General features: G+C 48.3%; 1 protein-coding gene and 1 long non-coding RNA gene across 8 annotated transcripts in view; one reads left to right on the top strand and one right to left on the bottom strand.

Moving 5' to 3' along the window:
• Window positions 1-1,320: 1,320 nt before the first annotated feature.
• LOC130146321 (uncharacterized) lies at window positions 1,321-6,740 on the bottom strand. 2 transcript variants are annotated; one of them, XR_008820858.1, is made up of 4 exons: window positions 6,673-6,740; window positions 4,316-4,383; window positions 1,828-1,929; window positions 1,321-1,460 (listed from the first exon to the last, which is right to left on the bottom strand). It is a non-coding gene; the product is annotated as an uncharacterized LOC130146321 (long non-coding RNA). The 2 variants fall into 2 exon arrangements; XR_008820857.1 differs by having other exon boundaries at window positions 1,321-1,929.
• Window positions 6,741-6,859: 119 nt separating this feature from the next.
• ADGRB1 (adhesion G protein-coupled receptor B1) overlaps window positions 6,860-24,807 on the top strand; it is a 295,067-nt gene continuing 277,119 nt past the window's right edge. For all 6 annotated transcript variants that reach the window (XM_056332736.1, XM_056332735.1, XM_056332733.1 and 3 more), the window contains exon 1: window positions 6,860-7,517. The gene's annotated coding sequence lies outside the window, so the exon portion shown is untranslated. The remainder of the gene's footprint in view (window positions 7,518-24,807) is intronic.

Genomic DNA, 24,807 nt, shown 5'->3' with positions numbered 1-24,807 from the left:
AGGGTGGAGAAGGTGTGAGTTTGCCCCAGCTCTGTCAGAGGCGTTAGCAGATCCAATGCAAACCCAGTACTTGAGTAGTCGGGAGGCTTCGAAGTTGCTTTACACTAAGCTTCAGTTAATCAAGTCCCTTCACTGAGTAGCTTCAATACAGCAAATACTCTGCTAGGAAGAGAAAGAAACTCGCAACAAGTTGCATGTTTCTTCAGTACAACTCTTAGCTCTCTTTGGGCTAGAAGTGTCACTTTATTGAAATTAGTCTCCAGTTTATGGAAAAGAAGTGTTTTACTATAAGGGGAAAAGAAGGAGTGTTGGTATTTTTGTGGGGAAAAGCCCCCAAACATTATTACTTAAAAATGAGTTTGAATTTATAAAGCTAACCTAGTGATATTAAAGCAATAACGAAGCAGAAATATAAGCTGGAATCAAAGTAAAGTATTTTGACTTCAATTAGGTCCACACGGCACGCTTAGCTACTGGTTTGTGAATGTGATCCTGGGATTTTGAGTTTATTTCAGGTTTTCGTGACAGCCAGCTCACATATCTTAATTTTTTTTTTCCAGTATGGAAAATCGTTTTCTTGTTTAACTATCCAGGTATCATCCCTGTGAAAGGGGATAGACAATCCTGTACAACACAGAGGTATTTTACATTTCAAGCTCTGTTTGCCAGTACTCAGGCATGGAGGCTTTGCTTGCTGTATTACTTCCACTTTCACCATTGATTTAGGAGTTCTCATTTGGAGCACGTCGTAACTACACGGAAATGAAATTCTCTCGCTTTCTGCTAAAATAAGGAGATTTACTTGGGGAAACAACTCCGTAAATACTACGTACTGCCATCTATAGCTCTGCATGGGAAACACATTTGCAAGGCAAGCCCTGTGAATGAATCTGCTTTTACACCATCCAAGAAACCTTTTGTGCTAACCAAGGTTTTAAAAAAGTGGCTAGCAGTCTCCAGCTGCTATTGTGGGAAAAGACACTGTAATTATTATTACCAATGCTACTTTTAGAAGGTGTTCAGCACTTTGCCTCTTGTGGATACAGTTTCCAAACAAGGATAAGGAAGAGCTGAGAACGTTAGAGTTTCCTTTTATGCGATCGTTTGGGATGCTCTGGTTTTGACTTCACTGGCAATTGCGTCACTCTTTGCCTCACCATAACGCAAGCAGATGCAATGCACCTCCCTCTAGGACAAGCACCTTCAAGGTTTTAATAGTTTATTACTAATTAAAATAATCCCCTTCCCCACCCCCACCCCCCATTAAAAAAAAGAAAAACAAAACAAAACAAAACAAACCCCCAACCCTTTACTTTTATCTTCTGACTACTGGTTCTCAGCCTCCGGTTCCTGGATCTCTACCAGCTTTTGGCCTTGCCGTAGGAGGGTGGTGATGGTGTCCCTCCATACTCCAGCCAAGAGTGATCTGTAAAGCTCCTGTGATCCCTGCAAGAATGTGCCTGTTGGGGAAATGGACACAGGGAGAGTGTGTGGGGGAAGGGAGGAAAGGGAGCTGGAGCAACAGTGAATCTTGAGGATTGGTGCTGAGAGGGAAGGCAGCAGGAGGACTTCACCATCATCTCCTCCCCATCCCTTCCCTCCCTAGACAGGGAGGGGAAAGAAGAAAGATCAGGATCAGTGCAAAGCTCTGGAGAAGAAGAGGACCTGTGAACATCTAGGCTTGCAGCTCCATCATTCCTTCCTAGAGTGCCAGACTCAGCATCACAAATACTTTTGGAGCGGGTTTCTATCCTCTCCCCTGATGATTCAAGAGCTTTGGGACCCTGGCAATGGCTTGGCTTCCTCACCAACAGTGCAGGCACTTACCTAAGCTCCAGCCACCATCACTGGTCATGACCATGTATGTGCTGGTGCTTGTTCCCCTCACTGGGATCCCACTTTTGGGCTCCATGGAGTTGTCCCCTGACCCTGGTGTGAAAAACAAGCTGATTAGAGGAGAGGGCTGGAGTTAGGATTTTCCATGCTGTCACTTGGCACTGCTGGCACTGCTGCCTCACCTTACTTTACAACTCTATAAAATGTGTTAAATGCTAAAATTCTGGTTTAGGAGAAGTTTCTTAACATGTTGTCCAAGAATGGAGGTCTTTGAGCAAAGGCAATCCTTGAACAGAGACAATTCTTTAACGTAATACAGCCCATGTAAGGAGGGATAGCATTTTTCTCTCTTTCACTTAGGAGAGGTTGTAGTTGCTAGGTTTGACGTGTGATGATGTAAGCATTAACACACTGGAGCAGGCCCTGGCAGCAGAAACCACAGCTGGTAACAGGAATGAAAATTAATTTAAAAAAAAATAATAAAAAGACAAGAAGAGTGAGGTAGAAACCATAACCCAGCAGTTATGTGAGAAAAGGGCATGGGAAAATCCCTGTCAAGCCCTGTGTGCGGCTGAGTTATTCCAGGTCACACTTCGGCAGAAGGGTGTGGCTGGCTGAAAATTAGAAGTTTTCAAGCAGACCTTTAGCCAGGCACAATGCAGGGTGTTATAGATGTAAACACAGGCTCTGTTGCTGGAGGGAAAGTACACTCATTACTTACAACCAGTCCTGCTTTGCAGTTATCCTCCTCAAACAACCCCTGGGAAGCCCGGACATTCCCTGTTTCTTCCTTACTATCCTCATTTACACCTCTGGTGGCTTGGGCTGCCCCTGGATGGAGGGGACTCTTCCAACAAACTGGGCTCAGTTTCTCTACATTGCAATTGTGCTTCCAGCAGATTTTAGGGATAGATAATTAATCCAATGGGACCACAAGCCTACCTTCACAATGTGGGAGGTGGGAGGGACGGAGGTAAATCTAAACCAGCTCTGAACAACTACCAGCTCAGACAGCTTATTTCCATCGGTATTAAGTGCTTCAAAAGCAGGTGCAAATATTTGGTATATAGAAGATATTTTGCTCTCTATTTCATGTTTCCTTCATGTACTTTGTAGTCTGAGACTGGTTTAGGCCCCTGAATTGTGCAGCTTATTCCTTCTCCCAAAATCTCTTTGCAGATTCCCAGGGACGCTGTATTTGAGCTTAGATGTTTCACATCCCATCTTGATCTTGACCAGTTTTGGCTCTGACAAGAAGAGGCGTTTTCTGTGCAATAAGCATGGTCTAAATTTAAAGCATATATAGGAGTAGAGGGATTGCTTATCTGTATTGTTTGCTGTTTCCCTTTGTCAGAGAGAAGCAGAGAGTTACATCTGGATCCAACTCATGCCTTCCCATCTGCAAAGTCCAGACAGAAAACAGACCATGGGCAAAAGCATCAAGACTGTAGCGGAGAGGAGAATGACAGTTGTCACTTGCTTGTGATTTTGCACAGCAAAACCAGTGTTTGCCATAAAACTCATCCAGAACCTCCCCATGAAGAGTTGTGGGTGGGTTGGCCTTATTAGTACCTCCATGGTGGCCTGGGAATGATGTGTCCAAGAAGTTGTTGTGCCTTGAAATCTCTGTTTTTGCTAGTCTTGTCTGCTTCTCCTTCCTCTGGCAATGACACTGGAAGGTCCTGATGGAACCCATATCTGTCCTGAGTAACTTCAGGAGTCCTCACACCCTATGGTGGTGGGACAGGGGTTGCCAGTTTGGGCTGAGCTTAGGCCTTTTGGTTATTTCTGCATGGTTTCAAGAAAAATGGGTCTGGGATCTCTGTTGCAGGGCATTTGGTGTCATAAATAAATGGTGCAGCCCTAGGGCTGGGCAGCATGGTCCTGGGAAGGTCCATACATGGGGAGCATGGAGACAACCACCAGAGCAAAGGTGTTTTTACATCTTGGTGTGTTCCAGTGCTGTTGGCCCAGTGACTCCCTTAGGAGGCACCTTTGGGAACTGTGGAGACTGATGAGGGGAAAAACCCTGTTAATGCAACTTCTCCATCCCTTTCCATGGCATGGCTGCTCATCCAGGCCCACTCTCCAGCATGATACTCCCCTTTTTGCTTGAGGATGCAAGGATTGCCTGTCTTCACCACATGAGTGGACTAGGATGAAAAATGACCTAAAACCTGGTCAAACCAGATGACTTAGAGGTAGACTGTTATAAAGTAGGCCACTTGCCACAGGTATTACATGTTTTAGTTCTGTTGGCAGCATGGAAGGAAGGGTCTATGTCTCCCCAAACTTGGACTTTAAAAGATCTGATGTGCTGAGCGCATCTCTTGCTCTGCAAATGGACTTCTTTGTCTTCGGAGAGGTAGCTTGCAGCAATGAGTTTCACAGATGCCTGTGCATTACAGTAAAGTTATTTCCTCTTAAGCACTTCACAGATGTGCAAAACCAAAGAGACCAGGTGACTGCATTTTGTTACCTCAGCCACTTGCACACCCCAAATCCTCCAGTGTCCTGGTCACTGTTGCAGCTGGCCCCAAGTTCTGCCTGCAGGGCACACAGTGAGAAACAGAGAGATCAGACCTCTTTTCATTATGTTCTTAAAGTGTGGGTCATGTTTACATTTTTGTTAAATGAGGGTCTGGAGATTCATGGGCCTCCTATCTAGGACTGCATAGAAATGGGCTGCAGTGAAATTTTTGATTGCATCCAGACCAGTTCCCCATTCCCACCAAGATGAGATTTCTATCTTGTCCCATTGCAGCAGTGGGAGTTGGAAACAGTTTTAGTTTTGTCAGTACTACTTCCTGGCACTTTTTCCTTGTGCTGAGCTTCCTTGCCCTACAACACAGGAGGGATGCTAGCTGCACCTTGCTCTGCCTGACCTCCTCAACCACAGGATGGGGAAGGAAAGTCCCACCACTTCCCCCACCACCCCAAAAGCATGGCATTAGCTGTCTGTGGGGCTCACAGGGGTAGGACCTGCTGTTTTGCATGGGCTCCTTTTGACAGGCACCCTGTGGTTCCCACCAAAACTCTCTGCTCTCCTGCTTCTACCTGCGGGGGGTGGAGAAAGAGAAGCTGGAGAAAGTGAAGTGGAGAAGAAATCCCTGGGGGACTCAGAGGAGCAGGGAAACCTTCTTGAAGAAAAACAAACCAGCCAAACAAACTCCCGAAAGGCTGGAGAGAGAACGAGAGAGATTTCCATGCGGAGCATGCACCGTGCTAATCCAGCATAGCCGCCTGTCGGCTAAAAACAAGCATTTCAGGCCCCAGCTGCCCCTTTGCTCCAGTCCTTGCTTAACTGGAGATGTCACAGATGCCTTTGGCCAACAATGCTGCAGTGCTGGCTGGGGATGAGGAGATGCTGGTTCGCCATGCTGTACCACAGCCAGGGCTTACTCTTCAGCTCCCCTAAATGAACAATTTTCTCCTGTTTCCCCGTTCCCCAGAAGTTTTTTGGGGATTTAAAGAGGTTCAGAGATGTGGGAATGGAGGTAAAAGGGCTGGATGAGGTGAAGGGAAGGGAGTACAGGCGAGGAAGGCCAAGGGGCGGCGTGATGGAGGTGCCCTGGGAGAGTCCCTGGGGGGAGGAATGGGGTGCTTTTCACCCTCCCTGAGGCAGAGGGACAGAGGGTGAGGGCAGCTGTGATTTTTGTCTCTGCGCTTTGGGGAAGGTCTGTGCCCCTCCACTGATGGGGTGGGGGTGTGGGGGTGGGGGGGGCCAGCAGCCCAGAGCAGGGCAGGTGGTGGTTTTATCTGGGAAAAGGGCTAGTTTCCTCCTCATGGAGTAGAAAGGGTTAAAGACAAGGGGCAGGTCTTGAAGTCTGGCAGGATGCTGAAGTCCCCCGCTCTCCCCCCTTTCTCCAGCTTTATCTGTCTCCCCTCCATCCCCTTCCCACACCCCCTCTCCGCTCGGCAGCCTCCTCGTTACCGGGGGACCTTCTCCGGGCTGTAAACCGGGAGGCAGCACCTTTACCCCAAAGCTGCTGGGATGCAGCATGTGCCTTTTCCTCCAGCCCATGTCCTCCTCCTCTTCCATCTGCTCAAACTCTCCCTTTCCCCCCATCCTCCTGCCCCCCTGGGGTGTTGCATTTCTTTGATACCCCCTCCCCCGCCCCCATATGCGGGTGTTGATAGAGCAAGGAGTTGGGGAGGATGCTAGAAAAGGAGTAAAAAAAAATAAAATAAGGAATGGTTAATGGCTGTTGTCTCCTCCCTAGGCAAAGCGAGTGCCCTGGGGTAAAGCCCTTGCGGGGCGATGGGGAGCTCCAGCCCCCGCCCGCCTGCCGGGCTCTGGGGCAGAGGGAGCCTCTGCCCCGGGGCTCCCCGCCCTCCTGTCCAGTCTCCCGTCCCGTCCCCCCCCCCAGGCTGCCAGCTCCGGGACACACGCACACACACACACAGACACGGTGAAAGAGCCCCAGCAGCCCCTTCTCCCTCCCGGCACCCGAGGAGCGGCGAGCCCTGTCTGCGCATCCCGCTGCGGGGACCAGCACCTCTCCCGCGCTGAACCCCTGCAGGTTGGGGCTTTGGTGGCTGTTGGTTGGGGCTGTTTGTTTGGGGGTTTTTTGGGGATTTTTTTTTGGGGGTGGGGGGAGCAGAGCCCTTGCCATCCCCACCACCACCATCCCGGCTCCCCCTTCACCTCCTGGCTCCCTGCTTAGGGCTAAGCTGTCCCGGGGAGGCTGCGCTGCCCAGACGCCAACACACTCCGGCTTTCGCTGGCTGCTCTGCTCCATCCATCCATCCATCCATCCATCCATCCATCCATCCATCCATCCATCCATCCATCCATCTATCCATCCTCTCCTCCTATAGGCTAGCAGAGCATACCCGATGCGATACCGTGGCAGTTAGGGTCCTTGCCTATAGCTGCCTGTTTTACAAAGCTCCGATCTGTGCGTGTGCCTGTGTATGTGTGTGTGCATTTTATCCCTCCCTCCCATCCCTCCCTCCCTCCCTCCCTCTCTCTCTCTCACTCTAATGTGTGATCTGGAAAGCTTATAAAAGCCTGATGTAATCCTTAATGCAGCCCCTGGCTACAAAGGCTGGATCTAGTTTCACAGAGAGAGATTCAGAAGCAGAATTTACAAAAAAAAAAAAAAAAAGGAAAGAAAAGAAAAAAAAAAGTGGGGGGAGAAAAGAAAGAAAAGCAGACGAGTGGATTTTAAACAAACATATCTTTCTGAAGAAGACCATTCTTGCTCTTCGTTGCTGGGAAAGCTACTCTGAACCCTGCTGTATATTTTTTTTTAAAGGAGAAGACTTGATCGTCTGCTTGGATCTAATGATTTACTGGCTTTTAACTGCGTTTTTTCCCTCTCCTAAAGGATTCCTCAAAAAACGGCTTAATTATTTTCAGCTTTTCTCTTCCACCTGCCTGTCTGCAGAAACACCAAAGGTTCTCCCTTCCTTTCCCTCCCCACCCCCCTTTCTTTTAGGATTTTTTTCCCCCTTTTTCATTTAATATATACATATATATATATATATAAGTGTGTATGTATATATATATGTAGAGGCAAGAGTGGTGGGAGTGGAGGGAGAGAGAGCTCTGCCATTCTTTTGGACTTCACAAGCTGCCCAATGTTGGGCTGGTTACCCCTGGATATGTTGCTGGTTTCCATTTGGAATTTGACAAAAGGAAGAAGGAGGATATAAAACCTGGGGAGCTCTTCAAGGTAAGGGGCTCCCAGCCACCTTTCCTTCTTCCTCTGAGGGGAGGGAGAGGGGGAACACGACTTCTCTGGGCTGCGCTTTGCCTTGAGTGCAGGGGGGGTCTCTCTCCATCGCCAGGGGAGGCAGGGATAGGGGCAGTGGTGGGAACCTGCTCCTCTGCTTTTGCCCCTGGAAACAGCACCCAGAGGATGTTTTCATCCCCTCTGCTCTGCAATTTGGACAGATAGAGAATAATCACTCCCTGCCATGGGAAGTTTTAACTTTTGTTCATGCGGGTCCTGTGGGCAAACATCAAGCAGTGGTGGAAAATATTGATGTCTGCAGGATGTGAAGGGGGAAATGCATTAATGTCCTGGGGAAAGGAGCTGGGCACTGGACTGTTCCCGGGGGAGAAGGCAGCCAAGCAAGGGAAGAGGAGCAGGGGATCATGACAGGAGAGCTGCAGAGCAGTCAGAGCTGAACTGCAAAGTGCTGCGAAGCCGCGGTGCCTTCCCGGGCAGCCCTGGGGTCCGGGACTCCTCAGCCTGCGATGTTGGCAAACAAAGTCTCGTAAGGATAGGCAGCTGCCTGCTCCGGGCACGAACCTGCCCCCATCCCAGCTCCTTGCCTTCCTCCTTTTCCTTGAAGAGTTTGGGGGGAGAGGGGGGTGGTGGGGGGTGTCCTTCCTTGCTTTGCTGCTTGTGTGGCACCTTCCCAGGGCTGGAGACAGTGGCTGGAGAGGTGACGAGCTCCTAATGCCCCCCCTAAAATGCCATATATCAACACTTTTCTTCACACTGTAGGAGAAAATTAGCCTTTAGCCTATTTTGAGATCAGAGTATGGCACAAACATATACACACACACACTGATCCTGGAGCTGGGCTCCTGAGGGATGTTGGCACCTAGGTATGGCTTAGCCTTTCTTTGGGGGAGTGGAGAGAGAAGGAGTCTCCATCAGGAATGCGTAATTACAAAGCATCTTGTTCTGAATCACCCTGTGTGGGAATGAATCGCAAAATGTGTCTCTCCCTCTTCCCCCACCACCCCCTTCCCTTTCACGGCCTGACATTCGCTGATGGAGGGTGGCTGTTGATGCATCTTCAGACTTTCACAGAGAGGTGTTTCAGCCACGGTTCTGCCAAGGCTGGAAGAAAAAGCAGGGTGGAGGGGATCAGGTAGAGATTTCTAGGGGACTTTTCAGCCTGGTTGTGCCCCAGTCCTGGCTGAGGGAAGGCATCAGTCCCCGACAATCAAAGGCATGGGTTGCAGATCAACTCTGCAAGGTACCTTTGGCTGTGAATCACACTCAGGTCCCTGATCCTGCCCTGGCCAAGGAAATAACCCCTGTGAATCAGTTGCACAGAGAGGAGGTGATAGGGAGGAGAATATCATGGCAAGGTCAAAGGGATGGAGGGTAAAAAGACACCCCCCCTCCCCACCCCTGACTACCCCATCCCTTTGGTGCTGGGGCTTGCAGGGGTTGAGGCTCAATCCAGCTCCACCACTGGGTCTGGCGAGGGCCAGGGCCAGCTGACAGCTGATGGCTGAGGGAGGAGGAGGAGAGGAGGGGGGACTGAGGAAGAGCAAAGCTACTTTGACAGATGCCAAAACCTGCCTGTGCGGTAGAGTGAAAATCATGATGCCTCAAAAGCCTGTGCTCCCTGGGAGGGGGCCAGGGGTGGTCAGGGTGCGGGGTGCACCTCCCCAGCCCCTTTACCTGTTGATTAGCTATAGGTTTGCTCTCACCTGGCCATGTAAAGCCTAAAAAAAGCCAGGAGAGATGAGCCTTGGGCACTCCACGGAGTTGACTAGCGACCTCCGCTGCGTAGCAGGGAGGACTGTGTATTAATGATGATGACTCTGCTTTGGCTGGTGCTGAAATATCTGTATTATCTATTATCAGCTGGGAGACGAGGCTGGAGGCTTCGCTAAACTGGGATCTCATCCAAAGCCTGGGCTGCTAAAGGAAACAAACAACTCCCCATGCATATTAAGTGGGTCCCTAATTAATTAATGACTCATTAACCTGGGTCCCAGCGTCCTTACTGTGCTCAACACCTCGCTGAGGAAGAGGAAGGAGGTTGCAGGGCACAGAGCAGGGGAGGTTTTTACCCTCGGAGGGTACTGAAGAATTGCACCAGCTCTCAGCCAAGCCGCACTGCAAGGGGACAGGGTAGGGCTGAGCCAGGGTCTGAGCCAGGCAGGGGACAGGCAGAGGGCTAAGCAGGCAAGACATCCTGCCTGGTGGGTCTCAGCTGCAGCAGAGGGACATGGGGACCATGGGGGTGCTGGGGGGTGGGGGATGGGACCAGGGGACCCCCATGCCCCAGTCTGTGTGTTGTAGTGGGGTCAGGGTGCAACATCGCATCTGCTGCAGAGGGCGAAGGGGAAGGTCAGGCAGAACTGGACAGGGGCAAGGCGAAGGCAGGGCAGGAGCAGGGCAGAGGCAGGGCAGGAGCAGGGCTTCGGGCCCTTTCCATAGCACTTGGGATGGTGTTGCAGAGCCCTGGGTACAAGGCTATGGGCTCAGACCCCCCCATAATTAACCAGCAAAGGTGGTCTGGCTCAGGGAAGGGCTAGCTGTGCAGTGGGGTGGTTTTCCAAAGATGAACGGTCTGAACCCTTATTCCCCTTACATGGGGGAAACTGAGGCAGGGGAGGTTGTCCCAGACCCCATACCTGGTCTGGGAAATGTGTGTGTATGTGTGTGTGTGTACTCCTGAACCCCAGTCACATCCCCAAGGAGCAGCCAAAGGCAGCCTCAGGGGTGGAGGGAGCAACACCTACATCCCACTGTTCTGCCACCCCAGGGAGAGCTGCATTGCCCTCTGCCCCGCAGGCACTCAGCGGTGCTCCAGGACACACACACAGACCTCCCCCCCCGCCCCCCCCCCCCCCAGCAGTACCCCTTGCCCAGCCCCTACAGACCCCCTTTTTGCAAGCATCCCAAACTTAGCAACAACCCCTCCCTACACACACTCCTCCCTCCCCACAGCATCGAGGCCGCCCCAGATGCAACCCCGGGTGGGAAAGGCTGGGAAAAGGGGTGTGTGGGGGGAGCATCTCCCAGTGTCAGGGTCCCCCCAGCCTCCCCAGCCCGGCAGCTTTTGGTAGAGGGGGGGTGGGAGGGCGGCCGGGGCTTGCGGCGAGCGGCGGGGAGGTGGCGCTCGCAGCCCGGCTATCGCCGCCCGCCGCCCCCGGAGCGCACGACTGCTCGGCACAGCCCGCCGGAGCGGGGCTCCTCCGTACCTGCCCTCCCCCCCAAAAAACAATCCCCCCCAAAAAAAACAACAAACACACACGGCTGGGACTCGCAATAAGGGCTACCTCACACCCCGTACCCGAAACGCCGCCCCACGGGGTTTATTCCCCACGCTGCGAGCATCATCTTCCCGTGGGCTTTTTGCGCGCCCCCCCCCCCCCATGTTTTTTTTTACCGTACTCCCCCGCATGTTTTATCTGCCCCACTTCTCCCCATCTCAGCATCCTGGGGAAAGCAGACGGTTTTTGGGCTGCCAGGGACTCTCCTTGGATGCGCAAGCAGCTTGTGCAGCTCTGCTCACCCCCATGCCCAGGAGTTGGGGGAGCAGCCCCCAGCCCCAGGGGCTTGCTTGGGGGCTACATGTGAACCCTGGCTTGGTACAAGTGGGGAATAGGGTGCTCAAGCGCTCTGCTCCTGGGAGTCAGCCCAGAGTATCATGCAACAGAGATCGTGCCCATTCATTGCTCCTGGCGCGGGGTGGGGGGTGGGCGGGTGGGCTTGGGGGCGTGGGGGGGTGGAGAAGATGATGGAGGGTCTTCCCAAGGTGCCTGTGTGGCTGCAGATGGCTTTTATTCCCCTTTTTTGGGGGGAGGGAGAGGGCAAAGCAGTGTGATCATAGATCCAAATGCATCTCCCGTTTCTCGAGCGTAGCACGCAGGAAATCCCCTGCCATCGGTACCTGTTGCAGGGTATCAGCTTGGCTCATTAATTAGCTCCAGGAAAACCGCGCTGGTAAACAAATGAGGCAAAGCTTTTCCTGGGCCTGATCCCGGGCTTGCGGCATGCTGATTGCCACCTTTCTAGGACAGGTGCAAAGAGAGAGGAGTATTTTCTTCAAGATGGATGACACGCTGTCTCTGTAACTAGCTCGCCTCCTCCCCTTGGAGAAAATTCACATCCCCAAGCAAGCCTTCAGAGGGAAGGGAGCTGGCACCTGGCCTGGAGGTTTGCAGAATACTGTCTTTCCTGGTGTCGCAGCATATATAGGAACAGCTCAATGTAGCTGCAGGCAAAGTGCAGGGGTCCCCAGCACATCTCAGCACTTGCCATGCACAGGATGCTCCCACGTTCTTCTTGTGGCTCTTGTGGCTCTTCTTGTGGCTCCAGACACAAATTGTCTGGACTTTTCACTTGCCTGGGGTTTGCAGAAGGCTCTGGGGTGAAAGAAGGTGGGAAGGAGGGAATGCTTGTGCTTGAGTGAAACTGGACTAAGGCTTAGGTAACTTGCTGATGGGGGTTGATGTCCATCGATATATTTGGGTGGGGTGGGGATCTGGGGCTCTGAAGCATGGGAAGAAAGGGGCTGGGGCACAGTTCTCTCAGCCAAAGTGGGATAGGATCTCCTTTGCATCTCAGTTGCTTTGAACCACATCTCTGCCAAAGAAAACAGTATTTCAGTGTCCCATCTGCACTGGAGAGGCAGGGGACCCTTTTGACTTGAGATGTATTCCTTTTATTTAGATTCATGTGTAGCCTCCTTAGGTCACAAACCCACTGAGGACCAGCCCTCCAAGTCCCAAATCACCATGACAGGGAACTGTGGCAACCCACATTTCTCCAAATCAGGGCCACCACAGACATCATCCTGGTCTTTAGCATCCTCCAGAGCATCCAAGTATAGGAGGTCCCATCTGCCTTGTAACCCTTCTTAATGCTCCTGCTGCCCAAAAGGCAATTCTTCCACAGCGCCACACCATCCCCAGACGCATATTGATAGCATTTTATTAGAACATAAGAATTCACCACCTGGAAGCCAACCTTCTCTCTTGGAGAGCAATCTGGCAGACCAGCCCATGTGGAGAGTGTACATCCCTTTCTCTGACATGCACTCTGTGTCATGGTTGGCTCTTTAATACATTTTGCAGTATGCTGGGGCTACAAAACACAAGACCACATGTTATTAAAAAAAAAAAAAAAAGGAAAAAGGAAAAAAGGAAAAGGAGCAATAAATTAGGTCCCTTCAGGACACCCATTCATCATCACTTCTTGAGCTTAGAAATTTCTTGTGGTGCCTCTTGGAGTGAGAGTTTTGTATTAGTTTGATTATGGTGAGATAATTTCTCATGTTGCTCCCAGAAGCTCTCAGGGAAAGGGGTAGCGGGGGTGGGGAGAAAAGAAAGATAATACTTTAAATCAGAGGGCTGTTGGATTGGTGACTGTTTTGCGAAGACACACATCACTGCCCCCTTTATGAAAATTTAAATTGGTTACCTCTGTCAAAGAAAATGAGAGAAGATTTGCTGATTTTAATTTCTTGGAGTGAATCACCCCCTGCCAAAGCTATCAAGATTAAACTGGGGATGGTTCCCTACTTTCCTTCTCCTACTCCCTCTGATTTTTTTCTGAAATATCCCTTCATAAAACATTGATCAAGGAATGACCAGCTGATGATAAATAAGCTGTTGAAACTGCAAGCTCTGCCATGTTTGCTGTCACGCGTTACCCCTGGGACACGGGGGATCAGGGAAAGCAAATGGCATCAGGAGGAAGAAAGAACAGAGACCTTGTAAGGAAATCTAGACATTCTACCCCTTTGGAATATTTGGGGGTAAAAATTAAACCAGATGGCAGTTATCTTATGTGGTGCATCGTACATTAGCCTGAAGTGCATGTATGAAGCAAGATACATAAAGTATGCAAAATCCTCCTTCTAGCGAGCATCACATTTTTTAGGTTGGTGATTTACTCCTGGTAGAGCTGCTGCCTGCTGTTGTGATTTGGCCTGAGAGAAGGATGGAGGAATCCCGCATATATTTGAGGCACCATTTTGTGCATATGGTATGATGCACTAGTATATATTTTTACCAGCTCTTTTTCTGAACATCCAGCAGTGGTCAGAGGCAGGCCTTGTGATACCCCATCCTACAGTTCCAGCACTCCCACCTGCATGCTCACCTTGCCTACTGCCTGTAGTCAGGCTGGCTTTCCTAGATGGAGATATTTCCTCAGTTTTTGAGCTCAGCTGGCCTATAATAAAGTCCTTGCTGTTTGCAAAATGGCTCTTTTCTTTCTCCCCCCTGCCTTAGTACTATCCCATTCCTGGTAGACCTACCCATTCCATATTCATTGAGAGTTAGCATAGTTCTCTCGCTAAATGCTTTCAGGATAGGGGTCATCGCAATTTCTGTGTTAGATTAGATCTGGAGTTGAAACCCTTTGTCTCTGTCCCATCTGTGCTTCTGTCTTCTTGCGGATGTCTCAGCTGAGCATTTAAGCTCACAGCTCCACAAGCCACTGAAACTTTGGTCTACCTGACACCAAGCCCCATGGCTTGATTTTAAAAGATGCTGTAGTGTGATCCTCTCTAAGGACCAAGGGCATTGTAGGGCTGATCTCATCCACTGCCAAACCATATGTCTCAGACCAGGGGTTTGGGTCACAGTTAATTGAGACATTGGTCTTTCCTCAGTTTGGTGCTTTCTTTTGTAAAATGGGGATGCCTTCCTTCCTCTGTGCCGGCCGTTCAAATGGACTTGGTCAAACAACACCTCCTTTGGGACTCTGAGATGAGAAGCACCAGCCAAGCACCAGGCATAACTTAGTTTTCTCGTGTTTTGACTGTGAATGCATGTCTACCCTTAAATATTCCTCCTGAGTCATGTTTTCTTGTCCTTTCTCAATCCTTTTTTTTTTTTTTTTTTTTTTTTTTAATGCCTTTCTACAACTGAGGGTCTGGAAGTATGCAAGTGTCCTGTACCTGCCTTGGATTCACTCTGGATTAAACACATGCTTTTCCAGGAGACGTATAACACTCCATCCAGCAAAAATAGTCTTTTGTACAGTCCAGCCCACTTTAATAAGCAAGCAGATTATGCCTGGGGTAGGAGCCTGGTTTATACTCTGTGTTGTTTAGCAGCAATCTAACAATGGCTATCTTCTCGAAACAAATATCTGCTGGTTCCTGCAAATGAAAGTCGATACAGCTTCAGAAGGAAATTTGTCCCGATGGGGTCTTTTGTATTGAAAGCCCTGTTGGTAGATTTATTCATTGTGCAGGTTCCTTCCCTTAACAAGTCAGTTATTCATTGGGCATTGCTTGAGGGTGTGTGGAATTTATGGTCATAGTCTTGTAATCAGATATTTTGTTATAGAGGGCTTTGCCACTGTAGAAGGTTTGAATAAATCAGTATGCAGCAAAAATTGATCCTCTCACAATCTATTTCCAGACTCAGCTCCTGTTTTAAGAGTATTTTCTCCCTTCTTGAACCATGCTACTAAAGCCTTTGCACGTTTGTGGTCTGGTCAGCTCTGCCAAAGCTATGCATTAGTGCAAGTGCGCAGACATGCACACACTTACAGGTGTTTTCTGGGCACAATTTTTCTTCTGACCACATTTGAAATACACACTGTAGCCATTTCCCAGGCAAAAAAACCCCAGACTTTTTCTCTATCACCTGACTTCAGCATCTGGAAGTTGTAAAGGATTGCTTGAAAAGGCTTTAATCAAATGCCAGTGAAGAAAGGGAAATCTGATTTTGAGTAGTTGCACTGACACCTTAACTACTAAAGAGCTTGGCCTGCTAATCTCCACTTCTCAGATGTTGTTCTACAATCTGATCAGCCCTATTGAGCTGAAACAAGGGTTAATTGCTGACAAAAAGCTCCTCACCTTTGTCCATACAAAGAAAGGGGCAAGGGTGAGCACCTTGCTTTTTGGAGCTTAGGGCCAGCTTGTCATATGCAGGCAACGGTAAGGGAATTTGATTCTTGTGTGTGCCACATGAAAATCTCTCTATGAAAGCAGAATTACAGCAGAGCCTATGATTTTTATGGCAGAAATCAGGGATGAGAGGAGAAAAAAATTCTCTGTAACCTAGCAGCCTGTACAGCTGCTCTCTGTTAGGTCGTGGGTGATGTTAAATGTGTGAATGGCAGTGAACCTTTTCCCTGTGAGCAGGGCACTACTCTCTTGGCACTTACACTTGGGATGGAGCTCGGCAGTGATGTGGTTAGTCAATGGTGTCACATGCTGCCTGCCTTGCAAGTGTTCCCTGAGGCACAGCATCTTTCCAAGGGTGGCTCTAGGGGTGGGTTTCGATTTAAGCAGAGTGTTTGACAAAGGACATTTACTGCCTGGTCTGCTCTGGTGAGTGCAGTCAGCCTGAAAGAGTGTAAGACCTTGTGATAAGGACCATGTGGATTGTATCCATAGAGCATGTGGGCAGGCAAACACATGGGTGCTTATGTGAGACAAGGTCAGTGGGTCTCTGAGCTGCCCACATCTCAACAGAGGCAGCAGGTGTGACACAGCACTGCCCTTCCAGTCACCCACCTTAGCACCTGTAGATCAGCCATGAGGGCAAGTGAAGGACTAAGTAAATGGTGAACGAACATTTGCTGCATGTTCTGAATGCTTAAAAAACCCCCATGAATAATGTTAAATATTGTCTGTCCTTTGTGACTTGCTGGCTCCTGCCAGCTTGGAGTTTTTAGATATGTTAATAGGGATAGCAATGCTGTTGGGACTTCCAGATTCTCCAGATGGACATTCTGCTACCAGCAGGAGAGATGGTGACAGTCAGTAGCACAGCAAGGCTGGGAGGGCGAGAGGAAAACTGGGAGAGATCCCAACAAATGCCAGTTAGCTGGGGGGTCCAATTAAGCAGAATGCATGGAAATACCAGGAAGGCATCCTTTGCCATGAGGGTTAAGATGCTTGTAGATGTTCCCAAGGCATCCCTCAGGGACTAGACAACTGCCTGTCTGTGGACAGCACCTGCAGGCATGGAAATGCCACTAGAAGGGGAAGTTTTGGTATCAAGCCCCAAGATGGGGTAATCTCAGTCCAGAGCCTTATCCTCTACCAAGATGGAGGAAGATGGCAGGGTGGGTTGGAGGAGATTTCCAGAGTGTCTTGCAACTGCAAGCACCTGTGATTCTGTGAAGATGAGTCACGAGTGTTGCACACTTTGATACCCTCACTGGACATAGCTGCCCTCAGGAGCTGCTCTTGGGCCTGTATATGCTGAGCCAAAGGCCTGCAGGGTATTTAAAGGTGCCCTGGGAAAAGCACTGAAAGCTGTCTTGCCAGGACAATCTCCAGGAATGAACTATATGACAGCACCCTTCAGGCTTGGTATCTCAGAAGGGAGGAAATCTGATGGGCACTGAAGTCTGGAGGCTCAAATCTAAGGGCACTGAGGTGTTTCAAGTGAGAGCAAAATTTTTTGTTACTGTATGAGACAGCCTTACTACCCCTCAAGAAGCAGAGACTGTCCTTGCCCTGTGCTGGGACAAAGACCTGATTTGATGTCCTGTTGACTTAATCCCACTTTTCTAGCCAAGGACACTGCTGGCAAGTCCGTACCCCTTCATCCCTCTGGAGTCTTACACTGAGTTTTTGGCTGGGCTGTGGCCAGTGGCAATGCTACTTCATCTTTGATCAGGAATGTGCATGCACCTAGCTCTAAGATTTGATACTCAGCTTCTTTTATTTCCATCACTGAAGCTTTGTTGTGAATAGCTTCCTCTGTTGTCCTGGGAAAAGCCAAGCATTCAGGCTTGTTTTGCAGTTGAGGGGAGTCTTCTCAGGTGTGGAAAGAGGGGATCCTCCACCACAGGCTGCAACAGCTACTTTTTCCTGGTTCTGTGGTTATGATGGCTAGTGGGTCCCTCCCTTGCTTGGTCTGGTTCTTGACATCTGATTAGTAGCAAAGATCTTTACAAAAGGACCTCTAAGACCATCCTAGAGTGCCCATGAGAACAGCACTGGAGTACCAACAGCATCAGGTACAATGTGGGATGTAATGCTGGGGATGAGGAAGATGGCTGGTAAAGCTGGCTGTGATTTCCACCAGCTCCCAGCATGTTCAAGGACTATTCCTTGGACTGGAGCTCATCTTAAAAGGTTCAGGGAACAGAAATGCCTTTCTCTTACCTATCTTGAACAGGTCTTAAATGTGTTTACAGAGGAACTCACCACAATGTTTTCCATTTTGTGTGGTGAGGGGAGTGTGGGACAAAGAAGTAATTTTTCTCCTCTCCCTTCCCTTGCCCAAAAGGGTGGCTGGATCTAAACAGGACACAACTCTTCCCAGTCCTGGAGCTGAACAGTGCTGGGCAGTGATAGGAAAGCTGGTGCTAAATACAACTACCACACACAACTAAACATGTAGGATGCTCCACAGCAGACATGGCTGTCTTTCATGTGGACTGAAGAATCTTCCTGTAACCTTCTGTACTCATAAATGCAGTTTATGAACCACAAGGTGCACAGCACGCTGTAGCAATGTGGTTATTAAAACCCCAGCCTCCCACCTCAAATTACAACCCAAATGCTGTGTTTGTTTCCCACTTAATACTTGCCCTCTGAGGTTTTCTTTTAGCGCTAAGCCCTTTTGAAGTTGCTGTTGATTACACAGCAGACAGCATAATCTCCCTGTAGAAGTTATTTGTAGCTGGGGAGGAGGAGGAGGAGGGGGGAAGAAATCAATCACCCTAGTGCAAATGCCAGAAATGGGGTGGAGAATTAATGATGCTGCTCAGCCATACTTTCCACTCCGTGGTCCATCCTGCCACTCAGATGTCCTTTTCTGAAAGCATCGGTCTGATTGCTAAAACTCCTTGGATGGTCAGAGAAGGAGTAATTGGAAGGGGGCTTAGCGGTGCAGATTGGCTTCTAGTCTGGAAGGTGACTTTGGTGGTGTAATTGTTCTGTCCAGCCACAAAGCCCTCATCAAATACTGTCAGCTGGGGCTCTGCCTATACCCTTATTTTCTCTGTTCTTGTGGCAAAGCCTGTCTGTTTCCTGGGTCATCAACAGGACAAATTATTTAAAGCCATTGTGCTTTATTCCTTCCCAAATTATTGATCAACACTGCTGTCTCCGAGATTTTCTTGATGAGCTCTTTCAGGCTTACATCACTGTGGGTCGTACAGCACTGAACATGAGCACGGCCAGTGTAGGGCTACTGAGCACAGAAGCAGCTGGCTAGTCTTTGGCTTGAATTAGATGGAAAATGAACCATTGACAGAGATAAGCTCAACATCAGGTGGTCTTGTGATCTTGCTTCATCTCCAGCTCACCCCTATCCCTCTGTGAAGCTCCTGGAGAACTGTTGCTATCTGTGAACTGTGAGTTTCTTTGCACCCTTTCCTAGATGCTCTCAGCCTCAGGAAAATTTGAACTGGGGGTCCATGAGGTTAGGGTAGTTGGTCCTCTTTGCTACAATGAGGTCCATCTCTTAGCTGGTGCTTCATGGTATTACTATGGCAGAAATGGTGAGGGTGGGAGAGTTCTAGGCTTACAAAAAGCTGGTATGCAAGCAGCAGAATTTTCTCTGTGGAAATCCAACTGCATTGTCAAAGCTTGAAATTGTTTTTTGGTTGGTTGGTTGATTTGGTTTTTTCTTTCTTTGGAGGGAAGACTCTTGCTGGTGAGTTTTGTCTTCCATATGATCTTGACTTGATCCATTGTGGGTCCTGGATGGCTGCAGTATTTGGATTTTGCCAAACATTAACCAAGAAGAGCTTTGAAACGGTAACAGCACAAAGCCTGGCATTTTTGCACTGGTGTGATAGGCAGGCAGAACCGGGAGGTGGAGAACATCAGCCCAGTCCAGCCCAGTGCACCAGCTGCTGGTTAATGGTTGTTTCACTTTATTTCAAAGAATCCATAGCAAAGACTCCAAAAGTGTTTGCGGCTCAGTAAAACATTAGCTATTTTTTCCCCTTGGAGAAGAAAAGCTCTGACATTGGTAAATATTCAAGGTGAGAGAATAGTGAGGAAGCCTGGGTAAATATTATACTGCTGTTAGCAACATGGCATCTAGTAAAGGCTCTGGCTGAGGCTGAGCATCATTGTGCTCTGTAATATCAACTCTTCTAAGATCATTTTCCTTCTTATTCCAGGAGTGGAGTCGGTTTCACCTGGCACCATCAGAGTTTCTTTTCCTTCTAGTTAATCCTTGCAAGGCCCTTGCTGTCCCAGCATCTCTAGTGTGTGTGTGGATCTGAAATCATGCACATCTGCAGTCAGTGAAATATCACATCAGAAGTTCATCAACAATACATGCCAGGGGTTGTTCTTGGACTAAGTGGCATGGTGCAACTTGTTGCCACAGGGCTAAGGGACTCTAGCTCCCTACCTGCAACTTAACCTTGATCATATGATTTATCAGTAACAGTCCCTGGCCCATGATGTCCCCTGCATAGTTCTTGGCATTACCTTGGTAACAATTACATACTGTGGACAGCTGTCAGACAGTTCTTGAGCCCAGGCTCTGTCCCTGTGTGGTTCAATAGTATAGTTGCAGACAAAAACACCACTATCCAGCCAAATCATAATACATTTGGTGACCAGGAGAAAAAGAAAAGCCAAAGTGAGAAGGGACCATTTACATCAGTGTTCAGGCTTACAGGGAAGTGGTACTCACAAACCACATCTCAGGACATTTTATATATAGCCCGGGATGTGCCAGATAGTAACATAGCTAGCAGTGTGGATTTCCATTTGGTGGCTTGGCCTACAGCTAGTTGAAATCAATGTGGAGCACAGTGGAATGTGACATCTCAGATGAGTCTCCAATCTAATACTGGCCCATCTGGGCCACACTCCTGAACCCACTCTTGCTGTTTGAGAGAGGTTTGGGGCTCACAGGACAACACCAGTCCAGTGCCCCCATAGAAAAAACAGGCAGACCTGGCAGCGCTTTTCTGTCCAAGCTTCAGTGACTTTCAATAGCTGGGAAGGATCCTGGCTCTTCCTTTGCACCACTTCTCAGTAGTAATGAGGCAAAACACCACTGACTTCCCTCAGCATCTTTCATCCACGGCATGGGGGAAGACATTTTCTTCACCGCTGTACTGATTGAAAGTCGAACAGCCGTCAATCCTGGGTTGATTATGTTCCTTGGAGCACTGAGTCTCCTGCAGGCTCTGAGAGCCTACATGCATGAATGCTAACCGGTAACCCAGCAGAGTCTTCAAAACCATATTTTCTTGTGAGACAAAGCCTGATAATTTCTGGCCATTCAAAAGCATTCAGGAACATCCTAAATTGTGTCCTCTGGGCTGGATTCCAATGTCAAACCTTTTGTATTTCAGAGTCTCCTGTATGATTATTGGAACAGGGGGATGGAGTCACTACATGAGCAATCAAGGACCTTCCACCCTCCTTTTCTCCACCACTATGGCATTTTGCTGAACCCCAGGGTACTTTCTAATCCTTTCCTCTTCTTGTGCTGTAGTTAGGGTCCATTAAACTAAACGGGGACAGGACACAGATCCAAAAACCGCTCTGCATTTGTGCAGATAGTTTACTTTTTAGCACACACTCTGATGTGTTTTCAGCCCTGCTGAGGCAGCATGATCCCATCCCAAGCCCGGCCACAGTTCAAAGGACAGCCCTGACCAGGCTGGGCTGTTCTCAGCAGGGACATGGGTCACCCTTTTCTGGCAGGGAGAGGCGTGAAAACCCCGTCAATATGTTGCCCTGTGTTAATTGTAAACCAAGCAGCAGTACCTGGGCCGAGCTGTGTGGAGATGCCTGTCTGGGGGCTCCTCTGTGCTATAACATCACATTGCAACAATCAGCCACTTTTACAGCTCCATAGATCACTGGATAAAAAACACATTTAATTCTATGGTAAGGTCACTTTTTAGTTAAAAGGGACAGAATGGATTTAATTTATAAGCCTCTCCAACTTTATGGCTTGCATTTAGAGTTATATCTATTATGTAGTGCCAAAAACGTATTATAAAAATTGATTCCCCTTTTCTCCTCCCTAGATTTGCTGTGTCAGGCAGGTTCTGATTACCCTCCTGTTTGCTCCAAGCCAACAGATAGACTGAGGTAGATCTAAACGTCGGGGATGACATCTGTGACTGCAAAGCACAAGTTTATAGGGAATGAAAGTGTCCCAGTTCTATTCCTGGGTGGGTGGGAATGAACATGATTCCTACCAACCTACTGCAATACAGGATATGAGGACAGGGCTGCGGTCTGTGGGGGAAAGTGCAAGTCAAAGTGATTGCAAGGTGCAAGGGGTCAGCAGGCTACTGTCTTTGTGTGGGTCCTTTCGTGGTAAGGTGACATAGACACGTTTAAATTCAACAGCAAATTTCAGGCAAGAGAAATAAAGCTCAGAGGAGGTTAGGGAGAAGAACCTTTTTCTTTTTTTTTTTCTTCCAGGAAAGCTTTTAAACATTTCCAAGGGTCTTCACATCAGAGAGAAAGAGGTTTGGAAAGAGGTCATTGAAGGGAAAGAGGGAATGGGGTGATAACAAGAGAAAGTAGACCAGATTAATCACCTGATCATCACTCCCAGCATCTCAATAGCTGGTGCTGTAGGCACACCTTGGCTTTATTTGATTTAAGTGGTCTCTGTAGAACAATTAACATCAAAGAGAGGGAGTCAAGGGAAGTCAGCACTTGCAAGGCCAGAAGCGATCATTATAATCTTGTGTCTGAACTCCTGTGGACAGGGGTGGTACGTTCATGCCATGCTGACTGCACGGATGCTGTGACTTGTGGTAGGAATCAAGTGAACCTTTTATAGAGTTGCTGTGTCTTGGTTTAGAGACTTCCAAGTGGTGATGAATGGAGCATGTTACATAAATGAGGGAGACTTGAGAGAGGGCTCCAAAAGGAATAGGTAGCCTGGTTCCTCCTTGGAGTGTCTCTATATCATCGTTCTCCTACCAGGAGGGCAGCCAAAGGGAGATCTGCCTCCCTCCCTTGCTGCTGTGCTTCCTGAGCAACAGTTTTCTAACTCTGTGATTAAGTTGTGCTCATAAAATTTGTAGCAAACACTCTGGACAAGCTGTAAGCTACCCTTTAAAGTTGAGAAGGGGAGAAGTGAACTGCATTTGCCTATATACAGTCCTGGCATGCTTGACTGAGTGACTGCAGTAAAACTAGAGCTATAAATAAAACACATGTGCCTGTGTCCACTACAGTAATCTCCTTGGAAGATGTTATTTGCTTCAGGACTTCAGCGAAATGTCCATACTTCCAGCCTCCATTTATATTAGTTATGGTTTTTTTTTTTTCTTGTTGGGTGTTTTTGGTGTTGTTTTTTGTTTCTTTGGTTTTTGCTTTAGTGCAATGAGAACAAGGTAGTACAGGACACTCAGTCTAAAACAGCAATGTGAACAAAGTGTTAAGGGACACTTGGACTGAAATAGCAGGCAGTGGTGAGGAACAAACACAGTGCCAGGTAGAGGTGAGGAGGGACTACACGTTCCTTGAACAGGATCACACTGTGGCTGCAGTGGCTGTTCCCCCCGTGGGCTGGAGGCACTCTTCTCTGAAAGCTGTATCCAGTCTGGGTTTAATTGTGAATGACACAATCTTGTCTGAGTATTGCATGGGCCTGAATGGAGAGATCTGTGGCCTGTGTTGTTCACCTTTGCTCACCTAGTTATGAAACATGGACAAAACAAAAAATCTGGAAATTGTGAAAGTGAGTCCCTTCAAATCTTGACATGCTAAGAAATCTTTTTTTAAAAAAAAGCAATCAAAAAAAACCCCAAACAACTGGAATTTGAACTGTGGTCATCCTTTCTAGCTTGTTTCAGCATTGACAGCTGGGAATATACTATTTTTTTTAATTCTGACTTGTAATTTTTTTTAATATTATCTGTCTTATATTTGCATAACTTCAGGAATTCTGATTTTGCAGAGTAATACCAGGTAATATGACAGCTGCCACGAAGGTGTCAGAAATTGATGACAGAGGTATGTCTGAAAGGACCAGAAGATTACCAAACAGTAATAAGGACAGAATACAGTCTCCATGGGGAGTGAAGTATTTGCCTCTGCATCTTTTCTTTCGGTCTCCAAGGAGCTCTGTCTCTCTAACAGCAGCATCTTAGAAACTGAAAGGAGCAGTTCACAGGGAATGAAGGTCTCTTTGGCACTGTAGCCACATTTATCAGCATCCTGGCTGGAAAGGGCATGTCCTTTAGGTTTATTGTGCATGTGGAGATTGAGAATCTTACTTTTAGAAGCCTAAACTTCAATTTGCCTGAAATTAAACAACTGAAAGGCACCAAAAGGAGCTTTAGACTTGAAGGTGGGATTTAAATGTGGGATAGAGGGTGTCACACCTACGAGGAGAAGTAGCAAAGAACATTGCCCCTCTGCTGCAAATATGCATGTAGTACCCGTGCTGGAGAGGGTAATGACTGCAGGGGGCATGTGAAGGTGTGATTGGGGGGAAGAGGTATCATGGGATAATATAGATGGGAGAGGATGAAGAGTCACTGTATTCAGAGGGACTGTTTCTCTGGATTTAGATTTACTTATGTGCACAGATTCCTGCAATGTTAAAAGGAGGCAGGAGATGGTTCAGCAAGTGATTTTCATCTCTCCTGGCTACGTTCATCCTGACATCAAAAGGAAAGTAAGGCAGGAGGGAAGTAAGTGAGTGAAGAAGTTTCTGCCCCCAGTACTGTGGCATTCAACAACTCCCAGTGGTTTACCAGGAGTGTGATGCTCAGAGGAGAAGGAGGACCCCAAGATAGCTCAAGTAAGTATAGAGTAGGACAGTTGGGCTTGAACCCACTGGTTTAAATGTGACCTGGCTTGTCAAGATCATGCTATATCCTGTCAGGATGGTTACCCTCTGGAATTTGCCTTGGACTCCTAAATTACCTGTATCCTTGAGGATAAAGCATTGGAGATGGAGGAAGCAAAAATGAGTACACAAGTGGAAGGAGTTTCTCCTGCCTGCAGAAGGCAGCTGTCAGGTCTGTAAGCTATCACAGGAGTCCTGGAGCTATTGGGGACTTTAGTGTAAGGTTAGACTAGAAAACTTTCACCTTGCTGCTGATGACTCACCGAACACCTGAGAGAAAACAGCAAGGAGGCATCTCATGGGATACACAAACACATTGATGCAAAAGCCCCCTGTTAAGCTCAGCTCTATAGATGGAAGCTACAGAGGTGTGAAGATAAGCAGCTGAGGGAACTGGGGCTGTTTAGGCTGGAGAAATGGAAAGACCTTATGGCTCTCTACAACTACCTGAAAGAAGATTGTAGCAAGGTGGGTGCTGGGCTTTCCTCCCAAGCAACAAGTGATAGGACAAGAGGAAATATCCTCAAGTT

This window comes from Falco biarmicus, chromosome 3 (assembly GCF_023638135.1).
Source record: "Falco biarmicus isolate bFalBia1 chromosome 3, bFalBia1.pri, whole genome shotgun sequence".
Lineage (NCBI taxonomy): Eukaryota > Metazoa > Chordata > Aves > Falconiformes > Falconidae > Falco > Falco biarmicus.
The sequence above is the reverse complement of the archived record's forward strand: the minus strand, read 5'-3'. Positions and strand labels throughout refer to the sequence as shown.